General features: G+C 42.8%; 1 protein-coding gene across 2 annotated transcripts in view; it reads left to right on the top strand.

Moving 5' to 3' along the window:
• Positions 1 to 313: 313 nt before the first annotated feature.
• The window catches only part of LOC119656185, a 125,757-nt gene continuing 99,505 nt past the window's right edge, over positions 314 to 26,565 (top strand). For both annotated transcript variants that reach the window (XM_038062536.1, XM_038062535.1), the window contains exon 1: positions 314 to 673. The gene's annotated coding sequence lies outside the window, so the exon portion shown is untranslated. The remainder of the gene's footprint in view (positions 674 to 26,565) is intronic.

Below are 26,565 nucleotides of genomic sequence, written 5' to 3'. Positions count from 1 at the left end.
GACAATTAGATACATGTTGCCTCCCTTAAGATATCTTCTTCTGAATTGCGCACTATGCAGCCCTTAACGATAGTTGCGGTCGCGGTAGGCTCCCATACGTATGTGGGGAGCGGAACATAGAACTTAACCATCAGCTAATGCACAAGAACATCGGAAAGCATATCAACTTGGGAGGTTCCACATCAGACGGGGGAGCCTTCCTTCGGAAGCTTTTCCACCGGGGGGCCATGCAATGGGGGCTCTGCTGCCGGTCTTCGGTTTTCGGTCTCGGACTCCTCAGATTGGCCCCAAGTTTTCAGTTGCCGTAGCAACGTGCTCGTATAAGGTGTAGGTTGGAGATTTTTCCCATTTTCCCAATTTCGAATTCGAATCTGATCCCGAATCTGAGTCTGTTACTCGAATTTGATAGTGTGTCACCATTCATTCATTCATTTCCGATATAGTACTTAAAAGTGCGAACCGTGAAAATCTTTCAGTTACATTCCTGATAGTGCATCGAACGGTTGTCGTCTCGGTTTAAGCGAGGAAATTCGATAAAAGTGAATTGTCGAAATCGGCGTGTACTTGCCACAAGTTCTCAGTGATTCTTGAAAGAAGGTTGTATATTAGATGGTGCTGTTCTTGTAGATAAATCTGACGCTGGGAGTTACTATTGATTGGAGTCAAGAGTGAAGTGAGTGCAGTCTATGAGTTTCGTGGACGAGTTAATTAAATCATGTAATTTGCATAAATCGATCGGATTGCTGTTTAGATATCAATCTATCTAGCGTGCTAAGTATCTAATATTTGAATTTGAAGATGTACTATCTTGCTTTGTTTATATTCTAAAAATTTATCTGAAAAGGGTTAACGTATTCAGGGGGGACGTTCGATTTGGATGCTAATGGGTGCTGGCTGGGTTTTTAGAACTTCTTGTAAAACAAAACTTTATGTTTACTATTGGGGTTTATAGACTGAATCTATTCCTTTGAAGGTTTGAATGTATTTTAAGGATATGTGAATTTTAAGGGTAAAATATTTTCTGGAAGCAAGTATATATATACTAGTTAGTATTCATTGGAGAATCTCTGCTTAATTCAAACATTTAAGTATACCATTTTAGGAGGTTACAATCTCTCCTCGGGAAATTTTATTGAAATAAAAACCAGTTCTTCTGAAATAGGTCTGTAATCATTTGCAACTTTAAGCTCTTCTTCGACATTGAATTTGGGGCTGCGATTTGTCAATTTCGAAGCGCCTAGATTTAAATGCCCTTCAAAGTATATGTATAGCAAAGATTTAATTTCTGTTTTCTTTCGGAACGGTATTTCATATTATTTTTCCTGGGTATTTTACATTTATCAAAAAATTCTAAATTCTAAAACTGTAATGGGACACAAGCTTTAAAAATTCTTCCTGGCTTCTGATATAGCAAATATTACAAAGTCCAAAAACTCCTCCCACCTTGAGTTTTTGCTCTGGCTTTGCCAATATATATGATTTCCATAAACTCCTAACATATATGACTCATAGTGCGCTAACTATTCTTCATCATCATCATCAACGGCGCAACAACCGGTATCCGGTCTAGAACTGCCTTGATGAGGAACTCCAGACATCCCGGTTTTGCGCCGAGGTCCACCAATTCGATATCCCTAAAAGCTGCCTGGTACGCCATCGTTCCATCTCAGGCAGGGTCTACCTCGTCTTCTTTTCCTACCATAGATATTGCCGTTATAGACTTTCCGGGCTGGATCATCCTCATCCATACGGATTAAGTGACCCGCCCACCGTAACCTATTGAGCCGGATTTAATCCACAACTTGACGGTCATGATATCGCTTATAGATTTCGTCGTTATTTAGGCTACGGAATCATCCATCCTCATGTAGGGGGCCAAAAATTCTTCGAAGGATTCTTCTCTCGAACGCGGCCAAGAGTTCGCAATTTTTCTTGCTAAGAACCCAAGGAACCGAGGAATACATGAGGAATGGCAAGATCATTGTCTTGTACAGTAAGAGTTTTGGTCCTATGATAAGACGTTTCGAGCGGAACAGTTTTTGTAAGCTGAAATAGGCTCTGTCGGCTGCCAACAATCGTAGCTGTTATCGGTTGTGATTTTCGACCCTAGATAGGAGAAATTATCAACTGTCTCAAAGTTATAGCCTCCTATCTTTATTCTTCCCTGTTTGACCAGTGCGGTTTGATGATATTGGTTGCTTGGTTTTTGGTGCTGACGTTGCCACCATATATTTTGTCTTGCCTTCATTGATGTGCAGCCCAAGATCTCGTGCCGCCTGCTCGACCTGGATGAAGGTCGTTCTTCCGATGATGTCGATATCGTAACCATAGGCCAGTAGTTGGATGGACTTAAAGAAGATCCTACCTCTTGCATTTACCTCAGCATCACGGATCACTCTCTCGAGGGCCAGGTTAAAGAGGACGCATGATAGGGCATCCTCATGTCGTAGACCGTTGTTGATGTCCAATGGTCTTGAGAGTGATCCTGCTGCTTTTATCTGGCCTCGCACATTGGTCAGGGTCAGCCTAGTCAGTCTTATCAATTTCGTCGGGATACCGAATTCTCTCACGGCCATGTAGAGTTTTGACCTGGCCATGCTATCATAGGCGGCTGTAAAGTCGATCAAAAAATGGGGCCACTGATGTCCATATTCCAACAGTTTTTCCATTGCTTGCCGCAGCGAGAAAATCTAATCTGTTTGTTGCTGATTTGCCTGGAGTGAAGCTTCACTGGTATGGGCCAATGATGTTCTGGACGTATGGGGCTATCCGGTCTAGCAAGATAGAGGAGAATATGTTATAAATGGTACTCAGCAACGTTATACGTCTACAATTGCTGCACTGTGTGATATCTCCCTTTTTATATATGAGACAGATAATGCCTCTCTGCCAGTCGTCAGGCATTGATTCGCTGTCCCACACCTTGAGCACAAGTTGATGAACCACTTGGTGTAATTGGTCACCTCCATATTTAGCCAATTCGGCTGTAATTCCATCGGCTCCCAGCGACATATGATTTTTAAGCCGATAAAATGCACGGACTGTTTCTGCTAAACTTGGTGGTGGCAGTATTTGTCCGTCATCTTCAGTTGGCGGTACCTCCAACTCGCCGATGTTCTGGCTGTTCAGTAGTTCATCAAAGTACGGTGCGGTTGCTCCCCGTACTTTTCTAGTTCACAGACCTTTTGGTTCTCCCAGGCTCCCTTTTTCCGTCTGTGTAGTTGCTTCTCCGCTTGCCAGAGTTCGTGATAAGTCGCCGCGCGTGCCCGCGGTCTTTGAGAATGCAGCATTACTCAGTATGCGGCATTGTTCCGTTCCGTAGCTAGCTTACATTCATCGCCAAACCAGCCGGCCTGACACTTTTTGCGGCTGGGGCCAAGTATTTTTGTGGCCGTATCAATTACAATGTTCTTTAGGTGGTTGTGAAGATTATTTGTTGATGCTTTATCTCCAGGACCTTTGTTGACTAAGGTTATTGCGGCATCCGTTTCCCTCTTATAGGTGTCACGGAGGGCTGTGTTGTGGATGGCTTCAGTGTTAACTCTCACCTGATTGTCAGAGGGGAATCTGGGTGATGTGGGTTTTCGAGTTCGGAGCACCATGCGGTCGAGATAGTGATCCGAGTCTATACTGGCCCCTGACATTCATCAAGGATGAGAGGTGGCGGCGTTCGATCAACACGTGGTCAATTTGGTTGAAAGTGGTCCCATCTGGAGAGGCCCACGTATGTTTGTGAACCGCTTTCCGCGCAAACCAGGTATTTCCAACAACCATTTCGTGTAACACTGCTAATTGATGCGGATCATTCAATTAGCAGTTGTAGTCCGCTATCATTTGTACTTTGGTGTAAGCGATGGGAGCCAACGTATACCGGCTCCTTCCCTACTTGGCTGTTAAAATCCCCAAGTATGATTTTGATATCATATTTGGGATGGTCCGCTCAACTGCCTCGTAGAAGGTATTCTTCTCCGACTCTGCAGCCTCCTCTGTACGTTAATGAGGCTTATATTTCGAAACTTGCCTCGCAAGCGCAGAGTGCATAGCCGTTCGCTTATGTTTTTAAAGCCGATAACAGCAGGTTTAATTTTTGGCTGACTAAGAAACCTACTCCGAGCACACGGTTTACTAGATTGCCACTGTAATATATGGTGTAGCGACTCTTCTCCAGGAAACCGGTCGCTGTCCAATGCATCTCCTGTAACGCTGTTACATCTGCTTTATATTCCGACAGGGTATCAGCTAGCTGATCAGCAGCTTCACCTCTTTACAGGGAGCGCACGTTCCAGGAGAAAATGCGCAAATGGTTATTCCTTTGCCGTTGCCGGGTTCTTCGTTGTGTAATCCGTCCAGTCCGAGGCTCCTGTTGTGGCTTCGTAACAAGTTGTTTTCCGTGTACAGTTGTCAGCCCTACCGAACCCCCAACCAGTTGGTGCAATTTGTCCCATTTTGAGGCGCGGGAGACTCGCCTTCATCCTTCTCCGTCTGCAGCTTTTCGTTAAGAAAGAGCTCCCAGCGGTCACCACGTGGAGGTGGAGATAGGGTTTGGTAGTAGAGCTGTTGGTGTTGGTTCAGCGGGCTTTTCCCAGGTTTTATGCTCCATCGTGGGTACCAATCCACGTTTCGCCCTGGGACCTATACAACCCTTTGTCCACCGCTAACTACTCTTACGCACAATAATTCTATTTAGTACGAACTGGGACTTCCTTAAAAAAAAGGCATTCATCTTTCACTGAACTGCGATACCCAGTTCTTCGCACACATCATTTTACAATTTAATGTTTACATCTAATAGTGCCAACTAAAGCCATGTTCGTAAAATCTCTCTAAAGATATTTAAAGGTCTTCTCCAATAAATATAAGTCTTGCTTCAAATATGAGAAATTAGGAATATCACCTTATATGTATCTAGGTGCGTCAAATGGCTTAGCTTCCTTGATCAATGGACACCGACCGTAAATTTTGACAAGACCCTTCACTAGGTTCGTTTAAGATTAGTCAATCAGCAAGTCAGAAAACAGATCCGCACTAAGCCTCTGAAAGGTTCAGAGGCTAATGGTAAATTATTCTCCACGCCTCAGTCTAATGGAACATTTTGGATTCGTTTATGTACCGCAGGATTTCCGCTAGTGGATGTGACGTTACTCTCTACACCTGGAATACTTCAGCTCCTAAGATCTTATGTCTGTTTAGCCTATATTCACAGCATTCGCTTTCTCGATGCAAGATGAACACATACTTCATCTCTAATAATACTACATCTCTAACACTTCAGATAATGAGGTCGAGCCAGCCAGAATGTCCATAATATTTTTGCATGGTTTCCTGCTTTTCTATATGATAAACTAAATATGTTCGTTTGGTTTTGATAGGGTCATTTTTCTTATAGAAAGTTTGTTACCAGTTTTTGATAGCAGCATTAGCCAATGTCACTGACTGTTTCCCGTCCAGGCATGGAAGAAATCTAACATTGTTTTATTAAGGAATCTGGGTTTTAAGGTGCCTCTATCCCACTTCGATACAAAATATAATAGTTCTGTAGTATCGAATCTAAAGAGCTCAAACGACTTATATATTCCTGAATGAATTTTGAGGTGATGGAAGGACTGCTCAAAACAATCCAACCTCCCTGGTTGTCGCTGCCGATGGTGACGTTCCTATCCTTCAATCGCGCGTCGATCACCCAGATTGCCGCTCTTAGGCTCACATACACTTCAGCCTGGAGGACCATTGTATATTGTGCCAGGGAAGATGTTCACTGGCGTTATCTGAAAAATAGACTCCTGCTCCAGAACTTTGTTCTGTTTTTGGGCCATCGGTGTGGCAGATCTCAGTACATTCACGTATTCTTCTGGTTCGTCCCAGTTATGACTTTACGTCTCGTACCAAACAGATGTTATTCAGTTTCGAGAATCAGAGGGTATTACAGAAATTGGATTTAGTCCTTTGGATGTCCCTTCATGTCTGACGTTTCAGGAGTTGCGCTGGAAATAGAGCTCATTGCACCGATAATACACAAATATTCAGTATTTTAAGGCTTTGTGCAAAACTAAACCTTATTAACATCTATTCAATGTTTGTGTGTCTGCCCGTCTATTCTTCGTTCTTTTTCATCGTTGGAAGGTGGAAAATTTCAACACCTACCGCCATCTCCTGCTATGCAGTCTTGTTATACCCCTACTGACTAAAATCGCTTCCTTCTACTTCCACTCTCCCCACGGAACTGCTATAAAGTATAGCTTCGCGGGGCTAGGTCAGCTCTTAACTGCGGGTCGTTATAGTTCTCTTCCTTTCTTATTTTCATTGCAATGCTTCTTGCCTAAGCTGCTGATGAATAACTTTTAGTTCCTTTATAACCTGGTTCCAGCCCTCCCAATATTTTCGGGTGTTAAACGCCTGTCTGCAACTGCATCTAATATTGTTCGCTGCACAGTAAACCTTGGGCAATCAAAGACGAATGCTCCACATCCTCGTTCACGTTACCGCATCTTGGGCTGCATGGTGACACGTCGTGACCAAATCGGTGTAGATGAGCACGATAACCTCCATATCCACTTAAAAACTGCATTAATTCGCAGGACTTAGAACGGAATAATGTGGTATCCCGCAAGTTGTCAGGAATATTTTCAGTCCATTGTCCAGTATAATTCTATTCCCGCAAGCGGAAATTCAACAACAATGCGTACAATCTATTTTGGGGCCTGTAATTTAGCCAGTGCTCCAATGATTTTTTTTCTATTTTGCAGTATTGAACTTATTTTTTACGTCGAGACTTACTAATGTGCCCCATTTGCCTTCTTGTGTTGCGACCTGGACTACGACAGGCACCATGTTCATCGCGACGATGGTTGATTTGACCTTACAAAATCCGAATTGCTTGTCGCAAAGGCTTTCTTCCTTTTCCGCAATAGCGCGGAGTCTGTTGTATATTACTCGCTCCAATAGTTTGCCAATGGTATTGACCAGACATATCGGTCTAAATGAGTAGTGGTCACCCAAAGGTTTACCTGTCTTCCGAATGAGCTTTTATAGTTTTCATTGCACCGGAAATTCTCCTTCTCTGAGTGAAAACTTGACCAAAAATACCTGGCGCTGTTCTGGCGGATACCTTTAGGGCAATATTACGAATTAAGTGGAAAGTGCAGTGATTTACACCCTTCTACGTTGAGTTCAAGTGGGTCTCAACATATGCAAAAGGTGGGTGTAATTCTTTTTCACCCAAAATAGTCATATGGGGTATCAAATTAGTGCCTCTCAAAGTCGGTTTCAGTTTTGACATTTGGTAGGAAGGTGGTAAGTGCTAGGGCAGTAAACTAATCATTTCTTTTACGGAGCCATTCCCAGAAACTGCCAAACCCATAAATTGTGACAAAAATAATGATGCTGTGTATATTACTATTTTTGGGGAAATTGACTAGAACTCTCCCCCCATCCCCGTTCGCGCTATGGACATCTAATCGAACATCGACCTAATGATAGCTAAGTTCATCCTCATTATCATATGAAGCCTAAGTCTTCATGTCGAGGCAAAGGCTCACCATATCCCATTGGCACTAAGGACTGTTGTCATCTTCCCTCTGCATGTTTGTTCCAAAGAATTTTTCACTCCTTTGGAAGACTGAAGTGTTATTTCCTTTATCTGTGGAAGGTAAAAACTGTTCCCTTTCCCTCTTATTACATAGTAGTCGATTGTGGTTTCATTTAGACTTACGGAAAGCTAACTATCAATCAAATTAACGGCCGTTGTGTATTTCTTAACATCATTCCAATGCCTCTAACAGCTAGCCTAGCTACGTCATTCGCATAAGCTGAGGCACTGAACTGGCGAAAACATGCCTTCTTGCGGGCAACCTTTTGTTGTTTCTGCTGTCAGCTGAGGATCAACACATATTCTACCATACAGTAGTTCCTGCGTTAGTATAACATATATTCACTTGATTCACTTGCTCGTTATGCTCTCTGGTAGCATCACAAAGTTTTTGAAAAGCCCTTTTAATGTCCGCGAACACCCCTATCACGTACTCGCTTTTCAGAGTGGCGCTGTCTATCTTTGAAATACAAGAGTGGACGACGGTCTTACAGGACATTGGTGAGCATGTTGACTTTCATTTGGTAGGAGCGACTTCAGCGTCTTCCTACGAATGTGATGCTCAACCAGTCTCTCTAGACATTTAAGCAAGAATAATGTTAAGCTGCGGACGAAGACGGCTTAGGGTTTCATCTATAGCAGAGCTAACTCATCAGACGATATTAAGTTGCCTAGGGAGTTGCACTTTATTGCCAAGGAATACAATAAACTTTAAAAGTCTGAAGTGTGGTAAAAATCGGGTTCTGCATATTATATTGTGTAGCACCGCCCATGTTCTTATTTTCAAGGAACTTCGCTTTTCTTCCGCTGAGTGCCGTCCTAGGTTCACGGTCTTCGTACTGTCTGGATCCGTAAGCGCTTTATTACATAAATGGCTAATTTCGTCCGCTAATAACATATAGTACTTTAGATGAGGTTTAATATTAAGTTGCAACGGTTGGGTAGATTGCGCCGAATGAGCAGTCTTAATAGATTACCAATGTTCAGATTGGGCGTTGGCCTTTCACTTTGTTAACATGTTGCCCGCGGCCTTGAGAAAGCAGGTTTTGTTGTAATCACCAAAATACGGCGGCGGAGATTTTGGGATTAATCGCGTCATAATCTTCGCCGACAGTCACAAATTGAAAATTTTAACTGGCCCAACTCTGCGGAAAAATTACGAGCATATTCGAATACGCCGAGTGAGGTAATTTGAAATACTGTTTGGATTCGGAGATCTTTGCAAGGGAACCTATAGCCAGTAGATATATTTTTTGCAAAAAGCCCCTGTTTGGAACATTCCCTGTCGTTGTTGGTCCCCGGCAATGTGCTTCAACTCCTCCCAATAATATTCCGAGAAGCTCGTACTCTTCTCCACTGTTCTATGTCATGTAACTCTAGGGTGACCTATTCTTTGGCCATCTTAGGATAGTGGGTCCCATTACATGGTACCACCCGCCCTTTCCCACTGGGTAACCCGTATGCTATTTCCGCCTTCTGAGCAAAATGTCCCCCGAAATTTAACGTGATGCAGCACGTGACATTCTGCGCCCTGTATGTGGGTTGCTCTAATATTAGTATTTTTATTCGTTTAGTTGTCCTTCGTGCGTAGAGCATTCCACATGCAGTTCCTGTTCGCGTTATCCTCAAAAACTATGAAAAGTAGTTGAAACGGGTATCTGAATTCCGTACACTGTTCTATCCTAATACAAAGGGCGTTAACGAAGCTATTTCGGAAAGATCCAGAACAAAAACCCTCTGCCATTCTATCTTTCGAAGTGTTCTTTGAAGAGATCAGTTTCACAATTACCTTCGCAATAACGCGAAGAACGCAAATTTTTCCATTACTACTCTACTCTTTCTTTGATCAATACAATGGCGGAATTCCTTTCGTCACGGCATACGCTACACTAGTTTTATTCTTTTTTGCCACGGTAATGGAGTTCCTGTGCATTGCGTTCACTCCCTCTTGTAGCTAACAATAAGGTTCTCAACTCCTTTTGTTCATCGATCCGCTTCCACGTTTCCGCAGTGGGCCACGTTTTGTACCGTCCTCTTGGGACTTGGTGGACAATTTCACCAGCGCCAGCGATGAAGACATTCTTCAGGGCGATTTATCAATGTTTTAGGGTGGATTGTTCAGAGTTTATGTCGCTTGTGCATCAACAAAATTTGTCCACTGTTCAACGTTAGCCGGATTGGCGAATGTTCTGTTCCCCTGAGAGCAGATGCAGTAACGAATGCCAACGCGTCTATTGCCTGTAAGTTTTTCAGCGTTTGGAAGCGCAGTGCCTGCAGAGTTAGAGAAATGGTTTCGACAGTCCGACCACCTCACTTCGTTTGGGTCTAGAATGTTCAGCACTTATCGCCAGAATTCTCTCTAGTTCGTTCCTCGAGACTGTTCTTATATTCCGGGAATCAATCATAAATTATTTTCAATGGATTGTAACTGTGAAGTCAGGTAATATCTAATATGCTGTTAATGCGTCAATTGTAATAAAGTTTCCAACTTTGAAGGTTGCTTGCCCACAAATTGAGTGTATGCTTAAACCCTTGGTCGACATCGTGGCTGGAACAAATAAGCGGCCGGTCTAGGTGTAGGTGTACAGGTGTACAGGTAGGTCTCATCCACCAGAATGTCGATTGACATCATTCCAACCAAGGTGCTCGCGTTGTCCTTTTAGGGCGGTCCCTCTATAAATTGGATTTGATTTTGGATACCGCGAGCGATTTGTAGTGTAGCTCTGCAAACTGGGGGCGGGATGAAAACTAGTCTATTTCTAAATAGCCTACGAGTGTATCGCGGCGATTCGATACTTGGAACTTTGGTACTATACCCCAATACTAACGACTACTTCTGTACTAAGATCAGCATGGTCTAAAGCGAAATACGAGTTATATTAAGGCCAAATCTTCATAAATTTTCCTTTTTCATTTTGCATTTCCATTTTCTATTAATTTTGGAGACTAGTCTGATATCTTGGTGTTGTGGAGTACCATCATCATCAACATCAACAACCGGTATCCGCACTAGGCCTGCCTTAATAAGGAATTCACTGGTTTTCCGCTAAAGTCCACCAATTCAATATCCCTACAAGCTGTCTGGCGTCCTGACCTACGCCATCGTTCCATCTAAGGCAGGGTCTGCTTCGTTCTCTTTTTCTACTATAGAAAATGCTCTTATAGACTTTCCGGGCTGGATCCTCCTCATCCATACGGATGAAGAGACCTGCTCACCGCAACGTATTTGAGCCGGATTTTATCCACAACCAGACGGTAATGGGTGGAGTCCAAGAGTATGATGATTTGTAGTCTGTACAATCATTAGCTGAGGTAAATGATTATCTTGGTCAAAAACACCATGGTGAAGAGTAAAGAATAAAGTTGCAGTTACAATTAAGGTGCTTTTACTTTAGGGGTTACACTACCGTCACTCAAGGTGTGGGTGGTGTACTTCCCTAGAAGGTCAAGCAATGTACGTCCACAACTAAATTTAGCAAGAATTTACTTCTTAGATAGAAATTAGAAAGAAGAACAGCCTGGGTGATTGACGAGCGATTGAAGGATAGACTCACTTCTTTCTGCAGCAAATAACGTGCACCCTGGGATGGAATTTTAGATGGTTTAGCAAAAGAAGGCGCAATTGCTTACATAGGGGACTGGAATCAGAAATTGAAGTGTCAGTTGCTTTGGCAAAGATTGCTTTTAAAAAGTTCGTGCAACCATAACGACAAGCTGCAGAGCCTAGAAGTCGCTAGATGCACGGGCTTAACTTTGATAGGACAAATCGAAGTTAAACCCGGACACCGTGTTCCTGGGAAGGGTATAACCGCAGGCAATGCGAAAGGGGGGGGGGGTGGCCATTGCTACATAAACAAGTGTGGCGATATCTTGGCCGCAGCAGATTCTTCAGTTATCGGCAATTTTCACATTAGACTACACTTATATCTACAAACAAAAATGTTAGTCAAATTAGACTGTAGAATGCTGAAGCTTCTTCCTATCTACTGGCACTAAAGCTGGCAGGACTGTCCTTATATGTATATTTCTGGGACAGGAGCGATGGGTTTGTTTTAATAAAATTTGTGGTATTGGATCAGTAAAGGGGCTAGGATCTTCTTCGGTGGGAGATCCTCGTGACCGAGAGCCTGCGTCCTGAGGTCAAAATTGTTAGAAGCAACCATGCTGAGACAATTCTGCTCTCAGGACATAGCTGCGGTCAATTTACAATCACATGTGCCCTCCGCCAACGCAAGAACTAAAGGTTCTGTTGGTGTATGCAGAATCAAGTTACTTTGAACTCTACATAGGTAGTGATGACAGAATCCTTGGAAAGCAAATTGGACAAAGTTCAATGAGTTTCTTGGCAGCAAAGTGGAGCTACCTATGTGAATAAGGACCCCTTTGGTGATAGACGATAAATAGGAAACTCTTAATCGCACACGTTTAGAATACTCTGAAGAGGCTTGTCTTATTTCCCGAGACCAAAGTGGTAAACGGCTTTATGGTGGAACCGAGAACTGCAAAGATTCAGGAATTCAACCAGACGACTTCCGAATTGTGCTTGTAAAAGCAGTAACGCGACTCCTTTGGAGTATGATGTGAGCGATTGGTAGGTGACACGGTGACTTCCAAGCTGTGACGAGCCTTTAAAAGAATTGAGTCGACCAAGTTTAATGTCACGAACTCCTGAATTGAGTATGTACAAACTCTCTTGGAAATATACCACCCGGGAGAACAGGTGAAGCACCTTTGAACAGGATAATGTTGCAGGGGGAATTCGGACACTATTCGGACACTGCAGGAGCGGTTATTACCAATGAAAAGGTGGGAGCTGCTATACAACTCTTTGAACACTTTTAAGCACTTGGCATGAATCCAGCGATGCTAAGGGAGGATATAGAGAATTTAGAGCAACTTCTAAAATATATTTTTCTTCTATAATATATTTTTCGGGGATGTCTTGGGGTTTCAACTGACGGGCGCCGTACGGGCAATCAGATATTGTCCACCTGACGATCTGCACTAGATTTAGGAAATGCCTCCAGCATGTGCGCGACAAGAGAAGCGCTGGCATCGACCTGGAAAAGGATCATTTTCTGATGGTTGCTTGCTTTCGTTTGCGTGTGGCGTCCGTCACTTTTCCTAAGGTTGGAGAGCTGTGACCTCCTAAGTCTAACATCAATCGCTGCATCTGCAGTTACTGCTTCTACAGAAATTTCGGGAACCCGGACCTTTCTTAGAGAATGAAAGAAGGGGATGATCGTCAAGATAGCAAAGAAGGGGACCTGTTTGTGACACTTGGAGGGGTATCTGCCTGCTCACTGCCGTTGCAAGGACAGTAGCTAAAATAATTCTGGAACATATCATAGATCATCTCAAAAGCTTGATCGACAGAGAGCAGGCTGGTTTCCGCTCCCGGTCCTCTTGCATTGCCCAGATCAATATCCTACGGATTGTCTTAGAACACTGCGTTCAGATATAGAGTTTAGACTTTTGCTACACCTGCTCTTCATCGAAGCGATAGCGTGAACCGCGAGTGTATCTGGAGTGCTCTACGCAGGAGGGAGAAATTAAAAGCTATTGTCAGAGCTTTTTATGGTGCAAAATGTCATGCGCTGCATCCAGTAAAATCTGGGAGAATTTTGAGGTCCAAAGCAGAGTCCGTCAGGGTTGCATCTTGTCACGTGAACGTCACCGATAACAAGAAGAAATAACACATTCTTCTTGTTATCGGTGACGTTCTTCATGGTGCTTTGTCCGGAGTGTGGAGGAGCTCAATGGACCAGGGCATCTTTCTTCGAACACCTAGACTATGTTGATTACATCTGTTTGCTCTCTTACCGGGTTATGGCCCTTGGCCAAATGGCTCTGGATTTGGAAAAGCAAACAAATAGAGTTCAACTGAAGGTAAAAACCAACAAAACCAAGGTTCTCAGTCTAACGAGTCATCGTAATCGCCCTATCTACATTGTTGGTTAGAGCATCGAAATCCTTAATAATAATAATCGTTGGCGCAACAATCCATGTTGGATCAGGGCCTTGAAGTGTGTTAGAGCACTTCATTCAAGACCGTAACGGTACACTAGGAGGCAATGTGGTCAGCACTGCGCTCGCCCGAGATTATTACCCTGATTTGACTCAGATACTCATTAACAGCTGAGTCGACTGGTATCCGACCGACAACAGCCTTGCGCTCTAACCATTCAGCTATCTGGACACTCCTTGGCAAATCCTTGATTAATTTATATATCTAGGAAGTATGGTTTCTGCGGACGGTGGCATCAACCTGGATATTACCCGACGCATTAAGAGCGCTAGATCCACTTTCGCTTCTCTGCCTAAAATCTGCAAATGCAGTTATCTCAACACCAAATCCAAATTGAGACTGTTCTGTGCTGGTGTTCTTTCTATGTTGCTGTATGGAAAGTGAGCTCTACTGTTACCCAAAAGCTTCAAACTTTCATCAATACCTGTCTGCGTCATATTATCACATCATTATCGTCATTATCTCAAATGAAGAACTTGGTTGGTGCACAGGGATGCACTCATACACACTGTGATCGGAAGACGGAAGTGGCAGTGGATAGACCACATTTTGGGGTCGCCCCAGAGGCACTTGGCGCAGCACAGTAGAGGAGTGTGAGCGTCTCGGGAAGTCGTGGGGGAAGCTGAAGGACGTTATAAATAATCGCGACAAATAGCGCGTAGGTGTGGTTGACGCGCTATACCCCACCAATGTCAACCGTATATTTTTACCAGCGCTTCACTCTTGATTTCAAAGGTAGATGATGCAACTCTTAAAGCCAAGCACGCGATGGGAGTATTCGTTGACATTGAAGGGGGGTTTGAAGGGCGCCCTTCCAAAATCTTTATGATACCGTCAGAGAGCATAGTGTGGAGGAAACTTTATGTAAGCGGATCTATGCTATGCTAACACACAAACTGCTGTGTGTTGAAGTAGGTGTCGATCACCACCTAGCAATAGAAGGAGAGAAAGGTTGACCCGAAGGAGGCGTAATATTGTCGCTTGTTCATCGACTCATTACTATGCGAACTGCAAAATCTGTTAATACAGGCCCAAACTTATACCGATGACATAGCTGTGCTAGCTCTGGGTCAGAATGTCGGAACGGTGTCTCGAAATGTACAACGTATCGTATTTGCATCTGTAGTGTGGTGGGTTAAAGTGAAACCAAACAGTTTCGACACTGTAAAGAATGGTGTGTCTGGATATTACCAGTCCCAAAGGCACGAAATCAGGCGCAGCTCTAAATACATTACTCAATATGTAACCCTTGTATTTGCTAATTCGTGGCATGGCGAAGAAAGCAGCATATACCTTGGCTAATTCGGCTAGATTAATGGGGAAGCTACGGACGTGGGGGCTCATGGTGTTGGAAGAGTTATTGAGAGCACTGAATTGAGTTTTCGCAATGTCTTATGATTCTCTGGTATTATCTTGAAACGTAGAGAAAACTGGGACGAACCAGGAAACACTGGTGTGTCAGGAAACACTGGTGTGTCAGGAAACACTGACGTCTTCTTCGTCTACGCCTTCTATGATGGCTCGAAAATAGGAGCTTGTCTCTTAACAATATGCTAAGGTCATTTAGGCTGAAGTGTGTGTGATATTAAGGACCCTAACCTGGGTAGTTGATGATCGGTTGGAGGACAGAGGAAGGGAAATTGACTCTCAAGTGCCTTAGCAAAAGAAAGTTCAATTTTCCCCATACCTGGACCGGAATCAGCAATTAGGGTGTCAGTAGCATTGGCTAATGAGTGTCCGGCCAATGCACGCATCAGACATCAGATTTTTGGTGCCGATGTGCTTCAGCTGTAACGGGTAGGATCACATCCTCAATCCTGCGATATATAATCGAGTTCGGGATGTCCCGGGTCTGAGTGCTCAAAGGCCTGCCTCTCATGCACCCCATATAAACACACACGCAACTTTGAATACTACCGAATCCCAAATTACGCAAAACCTCGCTGGCAGCGTGAGAAACGGCCTTTTTCAATTTATTTACTGCTCTGAAAAGCTGGCAGATTATTAGTAGATATCTATTAGTTGCTAATTTGAATTTTTCATCAATAAATTTCTTCGTTTTGGAACTGGTCCTGTAGTTATGAAACGGTCGAATTTCCGTTGTTTTTCACTTTCCTGTTATGTTGTTGACTAAATCTTATGTAAAAATGTTGGCAGAGGTTTTAGAAGGTTTTCCTTCTAGACTAAAAAAAAATCAATTAGTTTAAATTACAGTGAAAAGTCAAATCGCTCAGATCGGAGGAATCCACTTAATTTTGTAAGGAATTTCTCCTGTGTGTCTCATTAATTAAATTGAATACGAATAATAGTTCTTCTCAATCAACACTTAACAAATATCGTTTCGATATTGTTCTATATATACCTCCTGTTAACACTTTTGTGGAGCGTTAGGTATCCCCATAGTGCTTTATTTTTGTTGACATTTTTTTCTATTTCACTTTCGACGAGATTGTATTTTAATGCAATAAATATCAAACTTAACGTTGTGAGCGTGATCATTATAGCATCGGAACAAGTACAAAAGTAAACACAAACATTCATGACGCAATGAGGATTCGAACCGGGAGGACGAGATCGAGTGGCTGACGCTCAACCAATTGGGCATCAGATTCTAATTTGCATGTTTTATTATTACTTTCCTATTGAGGAATAAATTTTGTTTGCGGTCGATCTACGTAATCAATACGATACTCCTTCATTGGTATGCCACGTGCCTATTCTTAATTAAAAATCGACTCCTCCTTTACGCAGGGGATTAAACTGGCAAATGGAAGCATGGCGCTTACTGGCTCCATATAGTCCTGAGGAAGCGCTTGCCGGTTGTACTTGCTTTTTACTTTCCGGAATTGAAATCATTGAATTGTTTTATCTAAATGTGGGCTATGGATTCAAATCTTCTCATTTAATATATTCGCATTATGAACAATGTCGATATATTTTTATCTATCACCTGGAGGGATTTAGCCTCTTTACTACTCCTTTTCTGCTTTTATATTTATTATTTCCTCTATTTCGACCAAAAATAAAAACCAATCAATTAAGTGATAATAAATTATGGGAAAAGAGTTGAAATCTAATCTTCCCCTGAATTCATTAGCTCCTAATTCTAATGGATCAAAAAAGATTGCTTCCAAAAAGTTTTGAATTAATTTATCGTAACACAATAAAATTTAAAATTTATGAGCAATTTATTGAAATCATCTCAGAGTTGGGGTTGATAAGAATGGAAGACGTTTAATGCCAGACTTGATTGGCACCTAGAACTGTTCTACCCATCTAGAAAATGAGTTTCATTAATAACAAGATAATTAGTGAATTCTGAATGGGGGAATTTCCACCTGAAAATTTCTGCAAATTCATTCAATGGATGGAAGACAACATGGGTATGTTGACGCTAGTTTTGCATAAAACATAAATCGTAACTGTTTTTGTTTTTTACTCCATTTCGGGGAATTGTTTATCCATAAATTAACTTTTGGCGGGATATATGATAATATGCAATATTTGCTTAGGTTTTTAACTCTTCTCCGTCTCATGCATAAAAAGATAAATTGGTGGCGGCGTACGGTCAGTTTGTCTAGATTTTATTTAAATTACAGAAAATGAATCTCTTGTGTTACCTAAATAGCTCTCAAAGTTTAATATAAAATTTTGATATAATTTTAATATTCAAAGTCAGGTAAACGTCGTGCTTGTTTGTGAAATTGGTTTGAATGAGAATTGATACTCAAAACACCGGGAAAACAGGTTTCTAACGAATCATGTGACAGTGATCAGTATGTGATGATTCAGGCCCATATTCACATGTATCTCGTCGTTTAATTAGGTCGGATTCAGTACTATCTTCGCTAAAATTGTTCCATTAAGTTTTACCATGTGTTGAAAAAATCGAGAAGCATAAACTGGATGGAGATAAATAATTCTCCAGAGGCGATTCAGTTTAGGGAACTTATTTTGGATGCCATTATTTGCACGTTGTCACTGTCCTCAGTATTCAATTGAATTATAAGGGTGTACTTCACCCTTCACGGTACTCCTTTTCTTGCCTGCTCCGTGAATCACTGTAAATTAACTTCCCTCCGACTTCAGTATTTCCGCACTCCGCAATCTCTGAATTCACGCTCCTTCCAATCGCTTGATTCAAATTCCTTTTCTCCATTTCCAATAAAAGCAGTGAAACATCACATGTTCTGCATCCTCCTGGGTGTCACTGTATACAGGACAATTCGGCGAATCATCCAGCCCGAAGCAGCATGACCTCCTTCTCCCTCATGAACTTCGGCCCATGAAACGCATTGCAATTGTCGTCCCTCTTTAATGTGTGACCTATCCACCTACGACATCGCGTACGAGTGCCAGGCCTGTGCGCACACCAAGTTCTTCGTTCGACATGGTGTCAGTCCAGCGTACTCGTACTGACGAAAGTTTGGAGCCTCTGGATAACAGTGGAGTTCACCTTCCATGTGCTACTCCCACATAACAACACAGAAAACACCAGTACGGAATAGTTTCATCTTAAACTTAAACTTTGTTGAGATAACTGTACTTCCAGATTTTATACAGGTCGTGAAAGTGGATCTAGCGCTGCTTATGCGTCAAGCAACACCCAGTTCGTCGGCAGAAATCACGTTTCTTGGATAAATAATTGAACAACGCTTTCGCGATGATCTATGAGACTGACAACCTTGGTTTTGCTGGTGCGTATGGTCAGTCCAACTCCACTAGTCTATTTTTCCTAATCCAAAGCTATTTGCCCAAAGTCCATGCCGCGCAAGGGAGCATTGATTTCCTCCACGTCCTCGGGGCAAGCCAGCATGAACAACGTCACCGATAACAAGAAGAAATAATATCGGTGACAGGATTCAAACTTGGCGGACTTCGTTTTGGACCTCAAAATCCTCCGAGATTTTACCTCGGTGCAGCACGTGGCACTTAACGCCACCATGTGTCGCGCTGATGATAGCTATTAATTACTCCGGGATACCCCTCTTGCGTAGAGCATTCCAGATACATGCCTTGTTCGAACTATCGAAAGCTTTCTCGATATCGATGAAGAGCACGTCTGAACTCTGCGCACAGTTCCAAAATGATGCGTAGGATGCTGATGTTGTAAATGCAGGAGGGTCCGGAGCAGAAATCAGCCCGCTCTCTGTCGATCAAGCTTTCGAGATGTTCTTTGATGCGTTCCAGCATTATTTTAGTCATTGTCTTTGCAATGGCAGGGAGCATGCATATACCTTTGCAATTGCCACACTTAAGGGTAGAACCTCGCCGGATATGATACGGTTAAAAAGCGTCGTGAAGTGTTCTTTCCGTCACTTCAGTTGTTCATGTAGGCTCTTTCGTGACGCGGTATACAGTTCTGAAATCATTGCGATCTGCGATATCTTCCGCTTCCCTACCCAGCGCAATACCAAATTCTCTCTTGTTACGGCATACAACACACTGAACTTTTCGGAATTTCACTCGTTATTGGATTTCGGGCACATCACGCTCGCCATCATTCGCAACGGTCAGTGGAGCCTTCAACCCCTTCCGTTCGTTCATCCGCTCCCACGATTTCGAAGTCAACTAGATCTTATGAACCTTCGGGATGTGGCCGAGGATGTGGAGAAAGCACCTTTTCCCACTATATCGGAAGTCTCCGTTGGTGCGCAGCATTCTACAATTCTGATGCTCCGTAAGCTGGACCGGAGTCCTGCAATTAGAAGCCTGTTAGAAATCAGCTCCCAGGTCAAGAAAGCGCGCCTTGCGCTAGTCGTCAGAAATTACTCGATACCGGATTCACATCTGTCCGGAGTACAAAAGCACATTCCCACATGGGGGAGAGGAGTACTCTTCAGAGTCCCACCATTTTATTTCATTTAGGTCCAGAATGTCCTGCTTAGATAGCTGGAATTGTCGCTTAAATTGAAGAAAGCAAACATTCTGAGGACCCTCGCCACTATTGTTGACGAGCGTGTGCACATTCCAGTTGTGAAGTGAGTGACTATCCGTGGCGTTATTAACGTCTCGATAGCAATGAAGTTTTAAAATTTGCAGGGTGCGAGTCCACACGTCTCTTACTACAAATAAGACCAAACCAAACCTAGATCTCGCACCTACACTTGTCACTTAAAGCTAGTAATAGGTGGGTAGAAATTGCGCCAACACTTTGATTTGGTGGCGTGAATTAGTTGACATAAATGCATACCTTCTAGAGACTCTGCAACTACAACCACAGCTCACCAGACGTTGCCTCACCTCTTCCTTGCAGAACAGTGTACCCAAAAGCGCCTACAGGTATCACTGGCTTTTGCACGGGTATGATTTATAACGGTGGAAAGTTCTTGATTTGAAACCTGGGCTAATCAGATCCTAGATAACATTTACTTGGTGGCAGATCGTGCTAATTTTGAGGAGTGACCCAGTCCTTCTTTCTAGGGCAAAAATCAGCGTTGTTCGCAGGGTTGAGATGAGGTAACGTCTGATGAGTTTACCTTTATCCTATTGAACGAAACCGTTAGCAAAATTTTGTTAGAAGTTGGGTACTTGCCCAAAACGAAGTGGTCCTTGCCTAGTGTAAGGCACTCATTAAATTTAATGTACCAAGTGGATGGCAGACTCAGGACGATCTTATCCCTAGACAAAAACAAGTCGGAATGCTGGAAGCTGGTGCTTTGGGTACAAAGGCTTTGTGTTCATCTTTGTGAGAAACTTTCTATGTACATTTTTGCATTCGTATTTTGCTAAAAACACAAAATATTCCTCCGTATATTTTTCAAACTACAAGATATACGTACATATTACATATGTAGATATCATGTTCACCCTAAATAAACAAACATTGTCTATTGCCTAGAATACTATACTTATCCATGCACGTAGGTATATAAATTGATCGGCACATATTTCCGATTTATATACAGCACGTATATTGGACACCTCTGGTTTAATGTAAAAATATATCTATGTAAATTAGGCACTACCCCAAAGCTTCATTAGCATATATAACCATATCAATGCATACATATGACGAGTGCCAAGTTCTGAAAGACTTCTCGGCAAGTGACCATCAATACATTGCCTTTGAAGTGGTTAACACAAACTCTCAATGTACGTTACCCCGGCGCACTTTTTGTGCAGGGAACGTTGCGAAAGCGAACACCGGGAGGTTTGTCGAAACTCTTGGAACAGGTGGGGCCACGCTGGAGGGTACTCCTGGGGTCAGTGGCGCTGCAGCTGACACTGCCGTAAATTCAGTTATGAGCCTGATAACAACAGCCTGCGGGGTTTTCATGCCTAGGAGGGCATCGAAACGTGGCAAATCTTCTCTGTATTGGTAGACGGTGGAAATTGCAGAACTCTGGAGTGTCACAGACTCCGCCGCTTATCACAACGTTAAACGACCGGGAGGAGAAATGTAGCATAATGACAGAGTACAGGTCAGCCAAAAGGGAACTCTGCAGCGCAATAAACAGGAGTAAAGCTCGCTGCTGGCAGGAACTGGTGGACGAGGTGAATGGGTACCCGCGGGGACTCGATTACAAACTGGTAATCTGAAAAATCGCGGCTCTGCGGAAACCGTGTTCACTTAAGGCAGAACAGATGGACTGCATGGTACAGGCACTATTCCCTGCGCACCCCGTATATCCTTTATAAAAGAGTTGGAACAGGCAACCCTCTTTATGAAAAACAAAAAGGCGCTACGACACAATAGTATTCCAGCAGAGGTATACAAACCGGTGTTCTAACATCGGCCAGACCTACTGCTCGGCGCATTCAACGCTTGCCTGAAAGAGGGCATATGATCTTCTCGTTGGAAGGTGGCGAGGCTTGTGCTGATTAGAAAAGGCAAAGGCGATGCTGAGTTGCTGTCTTCATACCGGATGGCAGGGGGTTCCTTGAACTGAGAGTTCCCTTCCTCCTCTCCCCTCTTGTTGGTGACAGGAATTCCCTGATTTGGAGGCTCCGATGACGTACCATGAGTGCCATCTACTCTATTCTTCCTGATATTCTTGGCACGAGGCGTATCGTAAGATCATTGGGGAATTTTGAAAGTGGCGCCTGCCTACGACACTGCTCCAGAACTTACTACGTGATTTTCGTTCTTCCCCTTCCTAAAGAACGCAAAAGTATCTACAAATGCAAGGAAGGACTCTACAAGTGCAAAGAAGGACTCTCATTGGTGAACGAAATTGTCTGACTTCAGAGATCAGAGTTTTATGTATGGTTTTCCTGTGAATATTTCTAGCATGATCCGCCTGATGATTCCCATTATTTCGTCATTGTCCTTTGTGAGAGTTACGCCTAACGAAACTTTCAGACTTGTTGGAAGTTGTAAACGTTTAGTGTCTGATTCTTTCTTCAGATTTGTGTTATGATCCGTTTTTAAACAAATTTTTTTCGTAACGTCGTCAAGTATACCGGGGCCTCTCACTCTTTATTTCGATCGCGCCAGGATGTTTATATTACTCGTCTAGGTCACTATCGTCATTCATCATACAGTAGAATATTATTTAGATCCGCTGACATCTTCCGTTTTATACATTCCGCCTTGCTTTAATCTTGTTTAAAGATTCAAGATCTTCAAGAAGGGTAATCACAAGGATATATGAATGCAAGAGGGGCCTCCGAATGGATGCGAAATGAGTTATACTCTTTACCTTTAGGTAGTAGATGCTTCTCGTGTCAGGTATTTCAGGTATTCCAGATCTCGCGAGGAGCCGATGTTTAAGGAGAACCTGTAACTCCTTACTAAGCAAAATTTTAGCTAACAACCTATGTTAGCCTGCCCGAGTTCGTTTGTTTCTACTGTTAAACTTTTGGTGACAATTTCAAACTTTCTCTAGACATTAGTGAATACTTTGGTCCTTTCAAGAACCTTCAAATGGTAAAACGATTCCATGTGTTCATTGTGGAGAAACCAGCCTAAATAATAGACCACGGTCAAAATTGCGTAACCAGTTCCCTGTGCTCATATTTCATAGAAATTGACTTAAATTTCTGCAAAAAATCATTTGACCTATTCTGTCATATTCTATTCTAAGTGGACATGCAATTTGTTATGCACTAATTCGATATTCTGCCATAAACAAATCAATAAAATGCAGTGGGCCGTATCGAAAATTCCGCGGCCTTCTACGTAGTTGGTGTTACTTTTTGGGGAAAGTGTTGTTGAGGCACGTGGATGCGTTGCGTCTGGTTTGGTATTTTATGTATCGCAGTTTATGCATAATAAAGGGAATAGTTTCGCTCTAAACATTTATGTTATATATTCGCAGATGCACATATGCAATTATGCACTGAAATTGATTTGCACCCCTTGCTGCGTGCCAATCAATAGAACTAGAGATCTTAGTGTGGCGCGCCTATTTCCCTAAATGAAATTGAGATGATATTAAATTTGCTGAAATAAAACTGAATTAAATTGATTTGCATTTCAATTCCGCATTCATGTTTTATTACTTTCAATAGAATTTGAAAACTGCGAATATGATGACTTGATTTGGATGGGTTCAAACTGGAACCGAAAGATAAATTTTCTTTTAAACAAAAACATCAGCTTCAATTGGGAAAATATTCCATAAATGTTAAAGTAAGCCTTTGTCGCCTTCCACCTCTTTTCCACTTTGGAACTTCTGCAGTTGATAAAGTTGAATATCCAATTGATTTCGCATAAAGAGAAGAGAGAGAGAGGTTCGACGAAATGTACTTAAGCTTTTTCCCAAGAAACCTACACTCTTCCTCCACTGTTTATTATTACTATTGTGTTAAGGGAAGTTGCACTGCGTCCTTAAAAAACGAGTGTGCCCCTTTTACTGGTAATAGTGTACATATTAACTATCGTATGTCAAGCAAGCCTATCACCACCAGGAATTATTATATATTTCTTACGTTCATGTATTTCAACTTTGCATCTCGGCCTATTTTGCATAAGTACTGGACACTGTCCCAGAACATGTATGGAGGTTTCGACAGAACCTATAGGCAGTGCTCGTAAATATCCCTAGCTTCCCTATTTGATGGTTTAGTCGATAGTGACCAGAGAGTATTACCACTATGATCCGGTAGTTCTTCTTGGCGAGGGTTAAACAGTCCTTTGTACGCTTGGGTTCGTGTCCCCCCATAAGAACTCTGGACTGCTCTATTGCTAGTATTAGGCCTACAAATAAGTTCTGTCGGTTTTCACAATAGATGGCGTAGCTTGTTTTTTATTCCATTGATCCACTTCCATTTCCACTTCCATTTCCAAACATTGATCGGAAAGCTACTGTCAATAGGCACAAACGTCAGTATAAATTATTTAATTGAAGTGTAAACAACAATACGTTTTTCATCTACGAAAATGGCCAATTTTGTACCAAATAATGTGTTTTTGCGGGGAGTTCTACTTCATTATTTCAATATGAAGAAAAAAGCAACCGAAAGTCATCGCATTTTGGTGGAAGTTTATGGTGACCATGCTCTATCTGAACGAACGTGGGAGAGGTGGTTTGGACGGTTTAAAAGTGGCAATTTTGACTCGGAAGACGAAGAGCGCGCCGGACGGCCAACAATTTTTGAAGATGAAGAATTAGAGACATTGCTCGACCAAGATCCATCACAAATGGAAGAAGAACTTGGAAAAACACTTGGAGTCACTCACCAAGCCATTTCCAACCGTTTAAAAGCAACGGGAATGATCCGAAAGGTTGGAAGTTGGGTCCCGTATGAACTGAAGCCAAGAGACGTCAAACGCCGTTTTTTCACGTGCGAACATCTGCTCCAACGGCAAGAAAGAAAGGGTTTTCTGCATCGAATAGTTAGTAGCGATGAAAAGTGGATCCATTACGATAATCCCAAGAGTCGGGCAACGTGGGGATACCCCGGCCATGCCTCAGCATCGACGGCCAAAGTGAATATTCATGGTGAGAAGATCATGCTGTGTATATGGTGGGACCAGCTGGGTGTGGTATACTATGAGCTGCTAAAACCGAACGAAACGGTCAGGAGCAAACTCTACCGACGTCAAATGATGCGTTTGAGCCGCGAACTCAAGAAAAAACGGCCGCAATACCAGCAAAGGCATGATAAAGTTATTTTGCAACATGACAATGCTCGTCCACATGTCGCACAGCCCGTTAAAACATATCTAGAAACGTTGAAATGGGAAGTCCTACCCCACCCGCTGTACTCTCCAGACATTGCTCCTTCTGATTACCATTTGTTCCGGTCGATGCAGCATGGCTTGGCTTGACTTCTCCAATTACGACGAACTCAAAAAATGGCTCGATGAGTGGATAGTGGCCAAGCAGGCCAATTTTTGGCGCGATGGTATCTATGAATTGTCTGAAAGATGGAAGGAAGTTGTGGCTAGCGATGGGCAATACTTTGAACAATGAATGTATAACCAATTTTTCACAATAAAGCTTCAAATTTAAAGAAAAAACCGACAGAACTTATTTGTAGGCCCTATATTTTCGCCCAGTATAGTTCTCTCAACCGTTCTTTTTCATTATTTAATGTCATAACCACAGACCCGTTTCAGAATCCATAGAAGGGTTCTGGTCGGTGTAGAGGCGTCCCTGCTCCCTTCTTGGCCATCCGCTTTTTCATCCGCTGCCACATTGCCTTCCAACCAGAACTTATTGTGTAAGCCGAGTGTATTCAGTCCCTCAAGGCTTCCCATATCAATTCAGAGTTCACTTGGTTAGACCTAAGTGCTTTGTTCGCCGCTTGGCTGACGGTCAGATCAGCAATGTTCTGCCGTCAGTAGTTCCTTTGGAGGTCGAAGGAGTCACATCTCTCTATGGCATATATTTCCGCCTGAAATATGCTAGTATGCTTACCCATTGGTTCAGAGCACATTTCTCTTGGACCAATGACGCCCGCTTCCTCTGTGAGGGATCCGTCCGTATACTATGTAATCAGTTGTTGGTTTTTGTCATATGTCACAGCCACGCTCTTCAAGTTTGTCAACCTGTTTTAAATTTCCTATCGAAGTGAAACCTCGTTGTAATTTTATCCCTTGGTATAAATAATTCACCTGAAGATTGGCCTCCTCTGAATTTGTGGAGAGGGATTAATCATGCCATTATTGTTCTACGGATACACACGCACGCCTTCTTTGAAGTTTGTGCAATTTCCTGGCTTGTATCCTGAGTTCAGTTTTTCTGCCCAGATTACCGTCCCATTGGTAATCAGTCATTGTCCTTACTACTGCAGTGTATATCCAAAATAGTATCTCCCTGCTATGGACTAGCAAGTCGTCAGAGCCCTCGTAGCTTTCCGACAAGTGTTTCAGACATTCGTCGTCTAGAGTAATTTTTGGGTTAGCGTAATTCCCAAATGTTTGACCTCTCTTATTCGTTTCACTTCCTTGACATGTAACCCTATTGCTCTCAGGTGATCAAGCTCACGCTTCCTAATGAATGGTACTATGGCTGAATTGATACGCAGCCTTGCCTTCCTAAACCAGGCACTAGTAACCCCTAATTCAGTTTGGATTCTATTACATAGGGTATCCTTATATTTGCCCCTAAAATTGAAAACAATGTCCTCGGCGTAACTCTGAACCTGTATTCCAGTATCTGTTAACACGTCCATTAGTTCATTCAGTACCCCGGCCTATGCTGCCGCTTACCAACCTTTGGAGAGGCTTTAAACTTCTCTGGAGTAGTGCTGGGAAGATGACATCTACACCAGGTGGGTTTAGAGGCTTAAAGCTTCCCACTGCTCACCTTACCTTGCTTCCTAACATACTTCTTTCACTACTTTCCAGTTTCCTTTCTTACCCTTTTGTTCATTGTTGTCTGGCTGAATGTTGTTGGCTTCTGTCATGGAGTAGGACCCAGGTCCTCCTCATTCTAGGTAAATGTCCCATCTTCCTTCTTCAGACAGACAGAAGATAGTGCCCTGCCTTTGGCTATAGCTTGGTATAGCTTGGCTCCTTCTGTGGTTTGTTTGATCCCTTCACTGAATTGCCTGAAGC

The sequence above is a fragment of the Hermetia illucens genome, chromosome 4 (assembly GCF_905115235.1).
Source record: "Hermetia illucens chromosome 4, iHerIll2.2.curated.20191125, whole genome shotgun sequence".
Lineage (NCBI taxonomy): Eukaryota > Metazoa > Arthropoda > Insecta > Diptera > Stratiomyidae > Hermetia > Hermetia illucens.
This window is presented reverse-complemented; position numbering and strand designations above follow the sequence as displayed.